Source organism: Neomonachus schauinslandi, chromosome 7, assembly GCF_002201575.2.
Source record: "Neomonachus schauinslandi chromosome 7, ASM220157v2, whole genome shotgun sequence".
NCBI classification, from domain to species: domain Eukaryota; kingdom Metazoa; phylum Chordata; class Mammalia; order Carnivora; family Phocidae; genus Neomonachus; species Neomonachus schauinslandi.
The window spans coordinates 74,942,253-74,961,759 of NC_058409.1; the positions used below are offsets into that span (position 1 = coordinate 74,942,253).

The window sequence follows — 19,507 nt, forward strand, 5'->3', positions numbered from 1 at the left end:
GTAAAAAGAAATGAATCTACCTACATAGAGCAATATGAATAATTTGCAAAAACATAATTTTAGGACAAAAACCAAAGAAAAAAACTTACAGCCAATACCATCAATGTAAAATAGGCATGGAAATAATACTATCAGTTTCTAATTAATTGTTTATTTGGAGTCAAGAAGAATGGGGTATAAAAATCAAATTGAGTGTGGTAGATAGAGGAGAGATATAAAATAAAGCAATAAAAATTGTGCATGGGCCAGTGCTGAAAATGAATATGAACTGAGGAATTTTCTACATAAATTTCATGACTTTCAAAAATAACAACAAAAACAAAATAACAACAACATAGTGGTTGCATAATGAAAATTTTTACTCCCTAACCTGTAGCTCATTTCTTTTTCCTTTCCTGATTAATGGATGAAAGTATATCTAAAAACACTGTTTAATATGATGCAGGGCTTTCCATCCTAGTCCAACTTATTTTGGGAGTACACACATATAAAAAAGACAATTATTAATGATTTTCTGAATTATAATATATTTCCTTTCTATTTTTTCTACTTGCTCCCTGCTTTAGTAATCCCTCCTTTAGTAACTTTCTAGATTACTATAAGTCTATATTAACTGGTCTTCTTTTCTTCTTTTTTATTTTTTTATGTGATTGTTTACTATTTCTTTTTTTCATTTAAATTCAATTAGCCAACATATAGTACCTCATTAGTTTCAGATACAGTTGTATATAACACCCTTAACTGGTCTTCTTGGTATATTATTGGGTAAGAGGCATAAAGATGATTTTGAATGCTACAGCTGCTATTTTTACATGTGGAAACATAAGTTCTTTGCATACTTTCTCCAGCACTATTCACTGAAAAATTGTCTCTAGACAACATTTTGCTATTTGGCTGCTACTGAAGAATTTCACCGATGTGTCTGCAATAAAATTTTCAGAATAATAGTATATTTAAATGTTTATATTTTGAAAGCTATTGATAAAAACTTCGGATGCAGAAAACTTTAATAAAATTTTAATAATTTAAAAATAGGGCTACAGGAATTCTAGAGAAGAGACCAAGTCACTTGTAAAGGAAAGATTTGAAAGTGTTTTATAACTCTGTAGATTAGATTCAGAAAATTAATATTCTCCATCAAAGAAATGAGTAAGAGAAGTGTTGGTTATTAAGACTGTAAGCGAGAGATGAGACAATGTGGAAGAATAATTCATCACTGTCTAATATTGTTAGGTTTTGATTTTGTGCATGCACACTCTCCTTTTCTTAAAAAGAAAACACCTTCCTTTGGAATTTATTATTCAACAAATGATGGCAACACTCAATTCTAATATAATTTATGAGATATGATGGGGGAAATGAAGCTGATTTTCTTGTACATAAGTAGAGACACATATAAGGAATAGAATTGTTGACTATTATAATTCAAGAAACATTCTACATCATATTAATCACTATCATGTTCAAAATAGCTGATACATCACAGGGATTAAAGATTATTGTATTGGATTCTAATTGCTGACCTTGTGTAAACTGAGTATTATCATTATAAATTGATGTCTTTAAAAAGTCTAACACTTGAAGAAATACACTGAGCTTTTAGTAATTCTCAACAGATATAGATTCCACCAAGTACTTTTAATGTTGATATTTTTTTAATGGAAGCCAGTCTACATACTTTCTATAACTTAGTCTTTCAAACGTCATTCTTGGGTCCTGAGAGAAGAATCTCAGTATTATTAGCTCTGTGGTGGAATTATAATTATAGAACAAGTCAGTAATTAAAGTCTGCTGTATATGGAATAGACTCAGGTCAATCCTGGATCTGACATATCTGACTGAAATTATCTGTGAGTTGTCATTAATAAATTTTCATTAGAACTTGACAAAGAAGAACTGTGAATCTCCAATTGGAAGTGATTGGTTCAGGGATTTTTTTCTTTTTAATTTGGAAACCATGACAATTGTCTTATGGGTGTCCTTGAACTACTAAAATTTTAGGCAAAGATGCACATGGGTGCATTTACCAGGTAGATAGCCTATAGATTTTCATCAGACCCTTCAAGAAGATATTGATCCAAACAACAATAAAACCCAACACATTTATTACATAACATCCACACATTCTCTGTCTTCCTCCCTCCCTCTCTCTCTTTCTGTCTCTCTCTCAATCTATTTCTCTCTTTGAGTTAAACAAAAGTCCAGAGAGATAAGTGGACTTGTCCTAAATGGGCTTGTCCTTGTTACATGATTAAACAGAGCTGGGACTAAAACTGCATTCTTCTGTTTTCCAGTCCAACACTCATTTCCATTAAATCAATGGTCTTTCATCTCTTGTCAGTATTTTGAAAGCATCGGTCTTGCATTATGGTAAGTACTCTACTAGGGCATTAACCGATATACCAATTAATGATAGGAAATTATACTGTCTTTAGTATTTAAATATGCATTGTAGAATTTTGTTTACTTTGGATCTGAAAAAAATAAATATCTTCCTTTCAACTCTGACTCCTAGGCAAAATTGTCAGGGATAAAATAAAACTGTCCTTTCCACATGTTTGATTAGTTGCCTGACAGGCTTTGGTAATTGAAACTAATTGAATCATTACCCTACATATACCAAAAAGTAAGTCTGTTTTAATGATAGTCACATTAGAATTTGATGAATGGTTATTAGATGTGAACCTTATGCTTCTTACTCTTAAAAAGCTGTCTTAAAGTAAATAGGAGGCCATTATATCAGAATAATGGTTCAATATATTTTAAACATACCCAATAAAGCCTATACACTGCTAAAGTTCAAACTTTGGAGAAATCTTGTTACTTCCTTGTGTCTTTTAGAATTCCCAACATATTATCATTTTTCACTGTATCATATTCTTCGTCTTTTGTTTTTATTGTATCAGCCACATTACATTAAGACTTCAAAATGATTAGCTCATTCAAATCATCAATCCATCTTTTAATAATGTTATATATCAAATTAGTTTTTATCATTCTAATGCATTTGTCATTATTCTTGTTTCCTTAAAATTGAAGTTGTTAAGCATACAGGTAGGTGATATTTAGATCAAATAATCTTAATTCAGTTACATTATTCTTTCCAAAACTATGTAACACTAACAAAAGGACACATATGGCTCAGTATAGATGAAATTAAATTGTTGGGATGGAGGGACTGGGCAGGGAAACATGTGTCTGAGCTTTTCTATAAACAGTAATTTTAATATCTGATATCCTTTGTAGATTATTTTGCAAAGTTATTTTTAAATGTGTAATATTTTCACAAAATTATAATACAAAGGCACTATTAGCATATTATGCTGAATACAAAATCCTTTATTTCATAACACAGATGGTGAACAAAACAGGGAGCCAAGAACTAAAAAATAGAAAGAACCCTTAGAATTTCCAGCATGGCAAATAATTCATATAATGGTACAATGTATTAGCAATTTTTAAAGTTACTTTAAATAAAACTCATAAAGAATTTTCTCAAGATATACTCTTAGAAAATTTCAAGTTACAATACATCATTGCTAACTCTAGTTCCCAACACAGACACACACACACACACACACACACACACAGGGTAAATATGTGTGGTGATAGACAGGTAAATTAGCTTGACTGGGGGCACCACTTCACAATGTATATGTATATCAAAACATCATGTTGTACATCTTAAATATATACAATGATTATTTGTTAATAATGTGTCAGTAAAGCAGCAAAAATAAACTTAAATGAATTGAATATTGATTTAAAAAAAAAAAGAGTTTTCTCAACAGTTGGACATATTTGAATTTTCCCAGTCTATAAGTTATATTTGTAGCAGCCACACCTTTCCATGTTACAAAATTTCCTACAAACAATAGGAGTAATTCTCATTATCCAGGCTTGAAAAAAATTGAATACAAAGACAAGGACCCACCTCTTTCCACATATCAATAGAGGAAGATATAGAATACCAGAAAGATGTCTGGATCTTTAATGTGAGAACCTGAAATACTGGAAGATGATCTTGATGCAGAATTGTTCAGTAGCTTCCCGGCTGCACTGGACCTTTCACGAGTCTGAAGAGTGGAAGATTGCAATTAGGTAAACAGTAATGAATATATGGTGATCATAAATAATGCTTCAAGGTATCTGTCACAAACATGTGATACAAAAAACGCAGATATACTAGCATTACCATGGTTTTTTGTCTATGTTTATAATTAAATGAAATGCTAAATTTCAATTAAAGTTTAGGGAAAATAATAGTGTAATATTTTTCTCATCCAAGTTTAGTAATCTGTCATTTCTTTCCATAAAAACCAGCTTAAGTGGGGCACCTGGGTGGCACAGTCAGTTAAGAGTCGGACTCTGGGTTTCTGCTCAGGTCATGATCTCAAGGTCCTGGGATTGAGCACCCCCACCCCACTTCACCCCTGCCCCACATTGGGTTCTGCACTCAGCACAGAGTCTGCTTGAGACTCTCTCTCCCTCTGCCCCTGCCTCTCACACCGTGCTCTCTCTCTCTCTAAAATAAATCTTAAAAAAAAAAAACAAAAACAGCTTAAGAAAACCTGGTGGTTTCTCACAAAGTATCTTAAGTATTCTACTAATATGTATAAGAAGAATAAAAGCATAATAAATATTGTGATATTTTCTAGTTTCTCTTTACTTACAAGTTGCTGATACAAAAGGGGTTTAAAATGGATAAAGAAACTTGCCAACAAAAGTTGAGGAAAATAATATTCTAAATCTATATAGCATCAATAAATAGTAGTTCACAAAATGATGACATACTGAACTACAAGATTATATAAATCTTAATGGTTTCTTCTAATAGTTGGGAAGAGGTAATTGAGAAGGGACTTTCTTAAGTAGAAATATTTTCACACAAAATTGGCTAGTTTAAATGAAAAAGTATAAAGGGGATCATCAAAAGATTTCCTTAAATTAATACTCAAGTCTTTTTAATATATTCTATTTTGTCTTATCATATGAAAAACAATTTGTCAGAATAAATTTGTAACATTACATATTTTATATTGAAATGGGAATGATAGAAAGCAAATAAAAAATCAAAATAAGAATAACCAAACACACACAAACAGCATATCAAGATAATTCTAAAAGGAATACACATATTTCAGAAAGGATTTAATAAACCCAAAAGATACTTTTTACATAATAATTACTCTGCTTAACCATAAAAGTCTTTTTCAATGCCATTATCATAACTGTAAAATAAAACTAATTTTTTTATAACTTATTCTACTACATTTTAAGTTTTTAGAGATGCTCTTAGTATCTAAACTGGAGCTGGTGGGAAAAGATATTCTAGATTCTACAGTGATTTTCCCCTACTTCTGTAAGATTAAAAAAAAAGTGAATGCTAATGTTTAAATATGAGGATAAAGTTAAGTCCAACAATTAGATTGATTAGTTGTTTTGTCACCCATGTGATTGGATTTACAACTATGTTGATGTTAAGTATTGAGCTAAGTGAGAGCTAGCAGGCAGAGTAGAAGCTAAGCAAGTATCTAACCTGAAAGTATTTAATGCAAAGTGTAAATACTTGTACCCGAGTTCTGAGAAAACCAGGTGCATATTGTTTCAGAGGAGAACTGCCTAGCCCCTAATGCTGAAGAAAGATCTTGTAAGCACTAAATACTTCACGTTGCAGTCAAGGATCCTGACTGAAACTATTCATTGTTATTTTACAACAACCAATCTGTAAGGTAGGTAGAGCAGATATCTACTTTATATATGGAGAAACTGAGTCAACAGTCAGCCTTGTCCAAAATCAAACACTGATTTACTTCTGGGGTCATGATTGAAATGAACTTTCTGGACTACCAGCCCACCATTCTTTCTCTCATATTGTGTTCAATATCAATAGATATGATGACAATCACATAATTATATAATCCTTTAGCTCAAATGAGTATATTAACATAAAATTTATGTACAGTATAAACATTTTTGCTCAAATGAAAGATACTGGCTTAAACAGTGATGACTCTGACTTTTTGTAATGATTCCTTTATACTAGAAATGATTTAACTTATTGCTCAGCATAATAAACAGACCATTAAATACTGTATATAATTGAGATAAAATAAATACTGTATATAATTGAGATAAAATAAATTGCTCTTTATCTGGGTTTCATTGCGATAACTTAATTGGCTTTATTAATAAAGACAATTTGTAATAATAGTAAGGATAATGTGCGCAACCTAATTCTTCACCATGAATATTTAACTGATACTTTAATTTAATATTTTGATTTAAGATAAAAATAATTCAGGGTAAACATAATTATCTTATAAATACACAGATAATAAAAATTAAAAAAACAGATGGTTTTAAGTGCTCTCCTTTAAAAAATACGTAACTGACTGGTCCTCTGAGGCAGTGTTGCTTTAAAAAATACACTTAAATATACATACAGAGAAATATCAGAAAAGAAATGAATTGAAAATGATAAGAGAATAATCTTTAGTTAAAAATTTATGGAAACAATAGGATAGATACAATGAAACAGAATAGAAAACCCAGAAATGGACTCATGATTGTAAGGTCAACTAATCTTCCACAGAGCAGGAATGAATATCCAATGGGAAAAAGGCTTTTCAATAAATGGTGTTGGGAAAACTGGACAGCCACATGCAGAAGAATGAAACTGGACCACTTTCTTACACCATACACAAAAATAAACTCAAAATAGATGAAAGCCCTAAATGTGAGAAGAAAAAAGTCAAAATTCTAGAGGAAAACACAGGCAGCAACATCTTTGACCTTGGCTGCAGTGAATTCTTATTAGACATGTCACTGGAGGCAAGGGAAACAACAGCAAAAATGAACTATTGGGACCTCATCAAGATAAAAAGCTTCTGCACAGCGAAGGAAACAATCAACAAAACTAAAAGGCAGCCTATGGAATGGGAAAGATATTTGCATATGACATATCTGATAAAGGGTTAGTATCCAAAATCTATAAAGAACTTACCAAACTCAACACCTAAAAAATCAAATAATCCAGTTAAGATATGGGCAGGAGACATGAACAGACATTTTTCCAAAGAGGGCATCTAGACCAACAGACACATGAAAAGATGCTCAACATCACTCATCATCAGGGAAATACAAATCAAACCACGATGAGATACCACCTCACACCTTTCAGAATGGCTAAAATTAACAACTCAGGAAACAACAGATGTTGGCAAGGAGGCAGAGAAAAGGGAACCCTCTTACACTGTTGGTGGGACTGCAAACTGGTTTAGCTACTCTGGAAAATAGTATGGAGGTTCCTCCAAAAGTTAAAAATAGAACTACCCTATGATCCGGCAATTGCACTACTAGGTATTTACCCAAAGGATACAAAAATACAGCTTTGAAGCAGGGGGGCACATGCACCCTGATGTTTATAGCAGCATTATCAAAAATAGCCAAATTATGGAAAAAGCCTAAATTTTCATCAACTGATGAATGGATAAGTATATATTATATATGTATATAATATGTACTTTATTATTATTTTAGTAATACTTTATTAATATTATATATATATATATAATGGAATATTACTCAGCCATCCAAAAGAATGAAATCTTGCCATTTGCAACAATGTGGATGGAGCTAGAGTGTATTTTGCTAAGTGAAATAAATCAAAGAAAGACAAATACCATATTATTTCACTCATATGTGGAATTTAAGAAATGAAACAGATGATCATAGGGGGAAAAATCGAGAGGCAAACCATAAAACAGACTCTGAACTATAGAGAACAAACTGAGGGTTGCTGGAGGGAGGTGGGTGGGGCGATGGGTTAAAGAGGTGGTGGGTATTAAGGAGGACACCTGTTGTGATGAGCACTGGGTGTTACATGTAAGTGATGAATCTCTAAATTCTACTCCTGAAACTAATATTACACTATATGCCAGCTAACTGGAATTTAAATAAAAACCAGAAACAAACAAACAAAAAAGAAAGAACTTATTCTTGTGTTGTTGGTTGGAGCATTCTACAAACATCCATTAGATCTTGTTGGCTTAATGGTGTTAATGAGTTTTATATCCTAGACAGCTTTCTAATTATTCTATGACTTGTTGTGAAAGGGGTGTTGAAGGCTCCAACTGTACCTGTGGATTTGTTTATTTTTTTTCAATTCTATCACTTCTGCTTCACATATTTTGCATCTCTGTTGTTTGGAACTCACACATTTAGATTGCTATGTCTTCTTGGTGCATTATCATGTCCCACTCTGGCTCTCGTTATTTTCTTGTCTGCTAATTACATTGCTACCTCTGCTCTACTGTGTTGTTTCTCAGTATTGAGGTGCCCAGCCAGACCAAACAAGTCTTAAATTTATTTTACATGTAATACCCATGGGTTTAAATTGTTCCTAGCAAGAGATTTAAGGGAAATTTCAGGAAAAAAAATATTTGGACATATTTTGATCATTACACAATCATTTAATTCTTGAAAATACTTTGTATTAATTGTAAAAGCTCTACAACCTTCAAATATAGAAAAATAGAAACAAAATATGTCAAATTGCACATGCCTTAAAAGGATGAAGGTAAGTATTAAACTTATTAAATGTTAAATTCATTGCCTTGAAATTAGATTATAAGGCCTATAATTTAGTTTCAAAAAAGTACTAACTGAATTTTGACAAAAATTTTGCAAAACTGAAGTATGAAATTAAAAAAATGAGTACTGTGTTTGATTATGCACAATTTAGGATACATTTCTTCCATTTGGATTTTTAATTTTTGTAAAGTATTCTTACTAGTTATGACAGCTACTAAAATCAGATGTAGAGATAATTTTTTTACCATAATTAAATTAATTCAAGAAAATTTTATTTCAGTTTTGGCTTAATAATTTTAATTCCTAACTTTATATATGGTTTACAATGCCCATTTTATATAGTGGTAGATACATGTAATTTATATAGTGATATAGTGGTCGGTATATGAAATTGATATGCATGTTTGTGTGTGTGAGTATGCTCAAACAATTTAATGATAGTATTATGTAAGTAAAAAATTTTCAGACCACTCTGTTTTAGGTTTTACACCTGTTAACTGTTGTCCCAAGCTCCATAGCTCATGTATTGAAACAGCAATATACAGCCTGATAAACATATATGCTCTAGCAGGGATGCTTGATATCAATTTATATCGGAGTAGTAAAAAAATATGTTCAACTTAATAGCCAATGCACCTTGAAATATGTATGTGTGCTTGTTTTATGATCCCAGAGGTAAGATGTGTTTAGAAATTGATAATGTTATATTATTTTTCAAATAGCTACATAAAGCATTTGATCATGTGTCAAGACTTGGAAAGAAACTGAAAAAAAAGGAATTTTATTATTTGACCAACAATTTCTGAATTATGTTTCATCTTTTAATAACATTAAAGGGTAATGTACTCAAATCTAATTCTAATAAATGCTGCATTAACATTCTAGTCCTAACAGCATGCAATTACTGCTAAACTTATAAAATGAAGGTTTCATAAATATAAAATTTCAACTGTGTTTTGAAGATTTCAAGTCTGTTTGTTGCTTTATCCCCAAACTGTTTAACACATCACCATGGCAGCTAAATATTAGGCCAAAACCAGATTATCTTATAGCAATCACAAGGTATATACCATTCACATATCTTCAGTGCATTATCAGCAAAGGAGACTGGTATTAAACACTGATACTGCACATTATTTTTGACACCATGTATATTTATCACATCTAAATGTGTGAAGAAAAAAAATTCAGTGTATATATATGTTAGGGATTTTTGTGCTCAGTTTATAGGCCTGGAAAAATGAGTATAGAATCAATTTCCATGATAAGGCATTTATGGAAAGAACATTTTGGGTCCATGGAATTATGTCTAATATTTTTATTTAGTATTCTTCACTACTAGTAAGTTTTTCTTTGTGGCAGTATAATAAATTTTCACCCCTATTAATACAGGATTATATATGCCTTCCTTTCCATAGAAATGCATAGCTATGACAGGTTCTACATATACACATTACTTTCAGAAGAGGAATCCCCACATAATCTAAGAGCTTGACCCAAATTAAAATATTTATTATCACTTAAAAGTTTATTCTGTAACTTAGGCTATAGTCATTTCATAACCGGGAATCCTACAGGATAACATTTAATCATGCCTAACAAAGCGCTTTATAAAGAATAGGCTCTTAATAAATATCAGCTCAATAAAATGATGTGATGGATTATTCAGTTCTCATTCCTTCTATCTACCTATCTTTTCCTTCTTTCTCTTGTATTCTTTCCTTTTTCTCTCTCTCTCCCTCTCTTTAGTTCCCTCTTTTTCTTTCTGTCATTTTTTTGACTCAATATACCATGTATTAAGAAAAAGCAAATCTGAAAAGCCCAACTAAATGTAGCAATCTAAGTGTCAGTATTAGGAAAATTGCCATTAAAATGGTTGAAGAAGCATGGTTGTTTCTGGAGCATTACTTTAAATCTTTTAATTGTCTAAGTTGCTATGAGTACATTTGAGGATATTTAATACTTCATAGTTTTTTATGGTTTTGCAGAATAATTGGTTGAATGTGTTACAATCAACTTTATGTGCAGAGAAACCATACAACCTAGAAGTTACATCCCTTTATCACACACTGGATAAATAAATACATTCACCCTATATCAGGATAGCTCTGTTTTTCACTAAGGCTGCAAATGGTAAACTGAGGCTGCATTTTAATTAGACAAAAGTCTGCAGGGAGGTTATATTCTATTTGGGTTCTATTTATAAAAGGACCATCCTAAACCCAACTCTATGTTAGGAGTCCTCCCAGAGGCTATTTTTTTAATTGCCCCTAAAGTGATGACTCACTGCTTGAGGAAATGGACAATGGAATTCAACAATGTGAACCAAAATCCCTTTGAAAGAATTAAAATGACTAATCATTAGAAGATGCCCACACATTATTTTTTTAAAAGCACATTCTCTGAGATTTTAATTTATTGCAGAGAGTTCGATAAAATACCACATAATGCTATGTGGTGAAACAAGAAATTGTCTCCTTCTGCCCCTTCCACCTTCTCCTTTGTCCCTAGTTTCCAAACCGTGGATTCAATTTGAGGAAAACTCTGAGCATCTCAGTATTTTTATTCTTTTTATAACAGATGGGATATAAGCCAAGGTGTTCAAACTAGTGGCCCAAAGGTAGGTTTATGAGTTCCACTCAGTATTAGAAAAGTCAAAAAAGTCCACATATAATGGGGATTTCCAAATTATCTCAGTAACAAAACTGACTGGAATAAGTTGGCACCCTCCTTTCAATAAACAATTAACTCTTTATTGCTATGGTCACCCACCCACATGTACTCCCCTTTCCCCACGTTCTCTAACACCTGGCTATTTCACATATTTGCATTATCATTACTTGCCAATTTAATGGAAGCATTTGAAAGTGAAAGTCTATATAAACCATGTTAGCCCATTAATCACCCAGAGTCTATTTAGAAAGGAAGGCACAGAGTTTTCTATATCCATGACAGCCATTTTTTTAAATTTTATTTTATTATGTTATGTTAGTCACCATACATTACATCATTAGTTTTCGATGTAGTGTTCCATGATTCATTGTTTGCATATAACACCCAGTGCTCCATTCAATACGTGCCCTCCTTAATACCCATCACCAAACTAACCCATCCCCCCACCCCCCTTCCCCTCTAAAACCCTCAGTTTGTCTCTCAGGGTCCATAGTTTCTCAAGGTTCATCTCCCCATCCGATTCTCCCCCCTTCATTTTTCCCTTTCTACTTCTTTTTTTTTTTTAACATATAATGTATTATTTGTTTCAGAGGTACAGGTCTGTGATTCATCAGTCTTACACAATTCACAGTGCTCACCATAGCACATACCCTTCCCAATGTCTGTCACCCAGCCATGCCATCCCTCCCACCCCCACCACTCCAGCAACGCTCAGTTTGTTTCCTAAGATTAAGAATTCCTCATATCAGTGAGATCATATGATATTTGTCTTTCTCTGATTGACTTATTTCGCTTAGCATAATACCCTCTAGTTCCATCCACATCGTTGCAAATGGCAAGATTTTGTGGGGTTTTTTGATGGCTGCATAATATTCCATTGTGCATATATATATATATACACCACATCTTCTTTATCCATTCATCTGTTGATGGACATCTTGGCTCTTTCCAGAGTTTGGCTATTGTGGACATTGCTGCTATAAACATTCGGGTGCAAGTACCCCTTCAGATCACTATATTTGTATCTTTGGGGTAAATACTCAGTAGGGTAGCTCTATTTTCGACTTTATGAGGAAACCCCATACTGTTTTCTGGAATGGCTGCACCAGCTTGCATTCCCACCGACAGTGTAGGAGGGTTTCCCTTTCTCTGCATCCTTGTCAACATCTGTCATTTCCTGACTTGTTAATTTTAGCCTTCTGACTGGTGTGAGGTGGTATCTCATTGAGGTTTTGATTTGGATTTCCCTGATGTTGAGTGATGTTGAGCACTTTTTCATGTGTCTGTTGGCCATTTGGATGTCTTCTTTGGAACAATGTCTGTTCATGTCTTCTGCCCATTTCTTGATTGGATTATTTATTCTTTGGGTGTTGAGTTTGGTAAGTTCTTTATAGATTTTGGATACTAGCCCTTTATCTGATATGTCATTTGCAAATATCTTCTCCCATTCTGTCAGTTGTCTTTTGGTTTTGTTGACTATTTCCTTTGCTGTGCAAAAGCTTTTTATCCTGATGAAGTCCCAATAGTTCATTTTTGCCCTTGCTTCCCTTGCCTTTGGTGATGTTTCTAGGACGAAGTTGCTGTGGCTGAGGTCGAAGAGGTTGCTGCCTGTGTTCTCCTTTAGGATTTTGATGGATTCTGGTCTCACATTTAGGTCTTTCAACCATTTTGAGTCTGTTTTTGTGTGTGGTATAAGGAAATGGTCCAGTTTCATTCTTCTGCATGTGGGTGTCCAATTTTCCCAACACCATTTGTTGAAGAAACTGTCTTTTTTCCATTGGACATTCTTTCCTGCTTTGTCGAAGATTAGTTGACCATAGAGTTGAGGGTCCATTTCTGGGCTCTCTATTCTGTTCCCTTGATCTATGTGTCTGTTTTTGTGCCAGTACCATACTGCATGACAGCCATTTTTAAAAAGAAACATCACAGTGTTATATTGTTATGAGAAATGCTTAACCCTAAAAATAGTTGTTAGTACTTGACACTATGTTTTATTTTTATAAATTAGAACAGTGACAATATTTAGTCTGAATGAAACTTTGAGTGTATATGGCCTTGTGAAATCAACAATGGGTAGAAAAATATTTCTCAGGCTTAGCATCTGCCAAGAAGTAGCTAATAATATATTTTGTGTTATGCCAATAATCAGACAGTTTGTAGATGTAATTAGGGCATGTATAAAAGTATAAAATTCAGGACATTTTATTGTCAAAAGTTATAGAAAGCTTCTGATGATTCTACCACTGATAGTTTTAAAACATTCTGAATTTTTTTAAAGACTAAGAAAATGAATACTTGTACAATTTTCATATGAGCCCCCAAACATCTGAATAGACATATTTTATGTGAATGATCAATTTATGTCCCTGCATCTAAATATGACCAATATATTTTTTCATAATATTTCTAGTAGAAATACGATTTATCTCCCTTTTTAATTCTAAAATTGTGGGCTAGACATATGTTTTTTAAAAACAACACAAATCTTAGGGCGCCTGGGTGGCTCAGTTGGTTTAGCGACTGCCTTCAGCTCAGGTCATGATCCCAGGGTTCTGGGAACGAGCCCCATTTGGGCATCCTGCTTGGCGGGAAGCCTGCTTCTCCTCTCCCACTCCCCCTACTTATGTTCCCTCTCTTGCTGTCTCTCTCTGTCAATTAAATAAATATATAAAATCTTAAAAAAAAAAAACACAAATCTTTCTGTATTTCTATTTCCACATACACCTTATCAAAACCAGAATTCTAATTTTAATATCTCCAATTAAATCAATTTAAAAAGCTTCTATAAATGTTTGACATCATTTTGGTAAAATGCTACCAGAATAACCCAAAGATCCAGTTAGTTTGATTTAATTACCTGATAACTATGAATTCAGAAGTTATAAATTTATAGCAATGCTATGGAACATTCAAGAGAGAAATTTATTTATGAATCAACAGTGTTGGTATATTTCATGATGTGCAGCTTATTAATCCAAATTATTTTGTCCTCCAGCTACAGAGATTATTATCTTTTGGGGAACTTACTACTTTTATGCTTCAAAAATGTATATAACTTTTAGATTGCATTATTATAACATAAAGGTTACTTGTGTCAGTACTATACTAAGATAACTATCTTATATATTTACAATTAAAGTTATTTAAAGGGACGCCTGGGTGGCTCAGTTGGTTAGGCATCTGCCGTCAGCTCAGGTCATGATCCCAGGGTCCTGGGATCAAGTCCTGCATCGGGCTCCTTGCTCGGCGGAGAGCCTGCTTCTCCCTCTCCCTCTGCCTCTCCCCCAGCTTGTGCGCTCTCTCTGTTTCTCTCTGTCAAATAAATAAATAAAATCTTTAAAAAAAAGTGATTTAAAAATGTTAAGACTTTTGCTATGCCTATTCCTTAAGATGAACGATCATTGGTGTTGCAAATATATCTACTCCAATTTTGTAATTAATACAGCTTTTAAATACATGAACCTGGAAATATAGATATTATCTATGAAACCTTTTGGCCAAAACACAGTAAGACTTACGATATGCATTTGTTATGTAACATTCTGGTTACCAAGTGAAATTATCTAGTCCATTTGAGCTCTTCATGTAAATGTATCTTATACTTCCATAGTTTGTATGGTATACTGAACTAATTATAAATTATCATCATATTGCAAAATGTGGATATAATCCCAATGCCATCTTTTAAAACTTTGTTCTTTCAGACTCATATAGTGTCTGTCTCAGCATCAATTTAACAATTATTTGGTCAACAGTTTTATTGAAAAGATCAGAGGAAATATTATGATTAAATTTCTAGCATAGTGACTGACATAGTTAAACTTTGAAAAAAAAAAACTGCTTTCAATGTTACTTTGTTTTCCTTTCCTATATTATGCAAACGATCGTTTTCTTTCTTCACTCTGTCTACACAGATGTTATTATCCATCGATTTTTAGAGCTAACCAAGTTTTCTTTAAATAAATAATAAATTTTCATGATTAAAACTTCATGAAACAAAATGAAATGTTTCTGGTTTATGTCATATAATATTCATGTTTCTTAAAGCAGAAAGAATGCAGTTTTAGCCTCATGATTAAAAATAAGCACTCTAATGTCAGACTGCTTGGATTTAAATGCCAGCTCTAACACACTTTAGTCATGACCTTGAGCTTCATATCCTTTCAAAGTCTAAATTTCCCACTATGTAAAATGGAGATAATAATGCTAACTGATTTATAGGGTTATTGTCAGGAATAAATGTGATAATCCACATAAAATTTATCAGGACAGTGCCTACAAAAATGTACCAAGTTAGAATAAAGATCAATTTCTATCATCATTACATTATGTGCCAGTCTTTGTGCTATTATATTACCCAAGTGAAGTCTCTGTCCTCAAAGAATTTATCATTCTGTAAGGGGAACAGATGAAGAAATAAGCAAATCAAATACATTTTTGTGTTCACCATGATGGGGATAACTACAGGAACAATAAAAGAGACGTGTAATTCTCGTCTTGATGGTCAAGAAATTATATGTCTTAGCAAATATATGAAGGATGAAAAATAGTCATCTTGGTCAAATGGAAAATCATGTATTTTTCTGACCAGGACCACCTTCTTTTCCTTTAATGAAGTATCCCTCATCAAAAGTATCATTTACACTGGCATTTATGACCCACATCATAATCTCTGGGAGTGTGATCCTGTGGTCACACTTGGTAGCATGTGACCCAAACTTTTATGAATTTTTCCCCCAAATTTTGAGATTTGCCATCAAAAAGCAGTGACAGATAGTATCTTTCCAGTGGTTGGAACAGTACGGAAATATAATAGAGTATAATGTAATTAATATGATATAATATAATATAAAACATAACATGACTTTTCACCATATTTCCTGCCAGGTTAAGAAATCCAGTCAGCAGAACAGAGATAGTGGTGGTTAAAAAAAGAAGAAACAGCTAAATCCTGGTGGTGTTTGATTCTAGCTTACATGTGTTCCTAAGACTTAAGTCTTTTCGTGCCTTTTTGGTGTCTTAGCTTCATAATTATTCCTTAAATTCTTTTTTCTAAAAACTTCATCATTTTCCCTCAGCTAAAAACATAAAACAAGTTATTTTATTTTATTGGCAACCAAAATTAAGAGTTTCTGCCAAGAACTGTAGGCAAAGATGGACTTGGTGGGTTCACAAATGTCAAAATAAGGTAATCTCTAATCCTAATTTAACATTTGAGGCCTTCTAACAATCACTCAATACTTCTTTCTGTGAAGAAGACATATGTCTCCATTTTTAGCTAAGAAGTCTTGACTTTGATTCCTCCCCACCAAATAGTTTCTTTCTTATTTGTGTTACTTGAGAAAAATTAATGCTTGCTTTGGTCAAGTTCCTATTGGTTACGTCTAATCACAATTTCACTTTTCTATTTCCCTCACTGCCCTATTTACAATTCCAGGAGAGCTACACCAGGTTTAATGTGAAATCCTTCTGGGTAATTGTCTCTGTAACACAGTGGACCTCACACATGTTCATTGCTTCTTGATCTGCAAGTGTCTGCATAATTTTTCAGCAGCCTTCCATGTTGTGATATTGTACTTTCAATACACCACACTCTTCCCCACCACTCACAGCCGTGCAGTGATTTCCACTTATATAGCTCAATATTCTGGGTAAAAATGCTTTTGTCAGTTCTGACACACATGAAAACGAGGCAGGTAAATAAATCAGTATTTTAAAAAATCATAATGAACCTGAAATGCAATCTAAAATGATGACGTTCCCAGTTCAAAGTCCTTCAGCAGATTTCTGTTACTACTAAAATAGATGAAAATCATTGCTTTGCCCTACAGGCACCTGCAAGATAATATGAACCATGTCCTATTTCTAGCTTCATCTCCTGTCCATCCCATTGATGTTGGCCTTTATTTACTATCTAAAATTTATCATTTTTCCCAGTTTCTGAGTCTTTGCAACTGCTGTTTCCACTGGTGAAACATTATTCTCCAGACATTCTTTACTTAGTAAACTTATCATTTAACTCTCAACTCAAACTTTATCTTCATAGAGAAGACTTCAATGACTCACACAAAGTTTTAAGTCCTATGTATTCTGTTTTATATTCTCAGATACTCTATATTTTTCCTTCAAAGCACAAGTTGGTAATTATATGATTTTGCGATTCTGCAACATATACACATATATACATACATATATACACAGCACACACGCACATACACACACATTTTCCTTTCTAGACTAGTTCTATGAGGGCATAGGTTATGTTTATTTGACCATCATTGTATCCCAGAACCTAGACCTAGAATAGGCCTGGCAAAAAAAAAAAAAAAAAAAAAAGGCGCGGGGGAGGGGGGCAATAACGCATAGTTGTTAAGATTGTGAGTTTAGGACTAAGATCTATAGGGTTCAAATACAAGTCTGTCTCTGCCTTGCGTGACTTTAGGCAAGTTGCCTAATTTTTCTGTGCCTCAGTTTTCTTATCTCTAAACTTGAGATTGACAGTAGTACCTATCTCATAAATTATGGTAATTAAATATGTGAAAGAGCTTTAGAATGGCTGTGCTAGTCAACCCTCAGGTGATCAAAGGTAATGGTCCAAATGGATAGGATATGTAAGTCCTCAGAAGATGAGAACCTTCATTTCTCTGAACCCAACACAGTCTTTTCTAAAAACATCTCTTGCCCTGATTGTCCCAAGGGAGTCTCATGAGAAAAGAGCTGGCCCCAGGAAGAAGGAATTTAGCTGCTCACAGCACCTCACTGCAGAGTTTAAGCCCAGAATGGAGTTCCAAATAGCAACCTGGGTCTCTCTCTATGAAGCCAGGACTTCCACTTACCTGGATCTTTTTTCATAATGTCTTGGGGAATAAGAAAAGACTTCCAGCAGATACGGGCATAGAGTTTATAGTCAGACAGATCGGCCATGATAGATTATTTTATTCACAAATGTTTGGTTTCCCTTGCTGACAGAGAGTTATATACACCCAACCCTATGCTAGTGAACTGAGACACGGCCTTGGGATTTGCTTTGGTCAATGAAATATGAGAGGAAATAATGTGTGTCACTTCTGGGCAGAAGCTTAAGAGACTATATTGTGTTCATCACATTTTCTTTTCTTCTGACCCTATAACCCAAATACTACAGCTGTGGCCGTTCCAAAGTAAGGAAGACAATGTACACTGTTAATATAAGCCTTTGAAACTGTGAAATGTTCATGTTGTTCTTTCTCTAGCTTAGCACGTGCTAACTAATGCATCTGAATTTGAATCCTTACTTCACTGCATAGCTAGTTCTGGGATCATGAGCAAGTTACTTAAACTACTTGACTTATAATTTCCATATCTGGATATGAGAATAGGAAAGTCTGTGATAAATGTATTTGGTGGCACTATTAATCTTTTTCTACCTACTCTCATTCCTTCCTATACAGAGAAGGCTAAAAAGTTAAAAACAATTTTTCTTCCTTGCAGCTGAAGTTCTGAATGGAAAAAAAAAAATGACTCACTGTAAATTAAGTACACATCTCTGAGTTTTGGAAAGCATAAATGTAGCAGAGGCTATCTTCCAGCTGCTTTGGCTGTTTTCTGTTGGCAAGTAAAGATGTGGAGATGTCTGCATTAAGTCTGAGCTTCAAGGATGTTGAAGGGAGCTATGGCAGAGTAGTAACTGCTTTGGTAGCCCTGTTCTGCTATGGGCTTGGCCTCATTCCTGGAGGCCATCCTGGAGTCCACATTTCAAGATCCACAATGTTTTGAAAACATATTTCCTTACATTTACCTCTTTTTTACTACAAATATCTAGAATGGTTCTGGTTTCTGCCCCCAAATCCTGGCTGATTCTGTTTTTGGTTTTTGTGAACATCGAAGTATAGAACGTGTGAAACATTCTTCTTCTGGTCCTCAGAATGTAATTATCTCAATAAATATTAGATGCTCTTATTTTTATTGACAGTCCTTTACTTTAGATGCTCAAACACAGAAAATGACACTGTAACTGAGCTATTTCTGCAGTTCATGCATTTGACGGTATCCTAAGTGCTGAGGATAAACAAAGAAATAAGAGAAGCCAGATGGCTGCCCAACCTTTTTTGGATACTTCATGGGGAAAAATAATTTCTTCAGCATCAGCTGCCAGTCAAATTCCTGATAATTTTACTTGTACCACATACTCCTATTGGCTATCCAGTATCTCCCTTTGCGGTTTCATAACTTCAATTCAGCTGCTGGGCTAATACACCCT

The 19,507-nt window shown here is 33.6% G+C and overlaps 1 pseudogene; it reads right to left on the reverse strand.

The window, feature by feature from the left end:
- LOC110587258 overlaps positions 1–18,192 on the reverse strand; it is a 108,119-nt pseudogene extending 89,927 nt beyond the window's left edge.
- Positions 18,193–19,507: the final 1,315 nt, after the last annotated feature.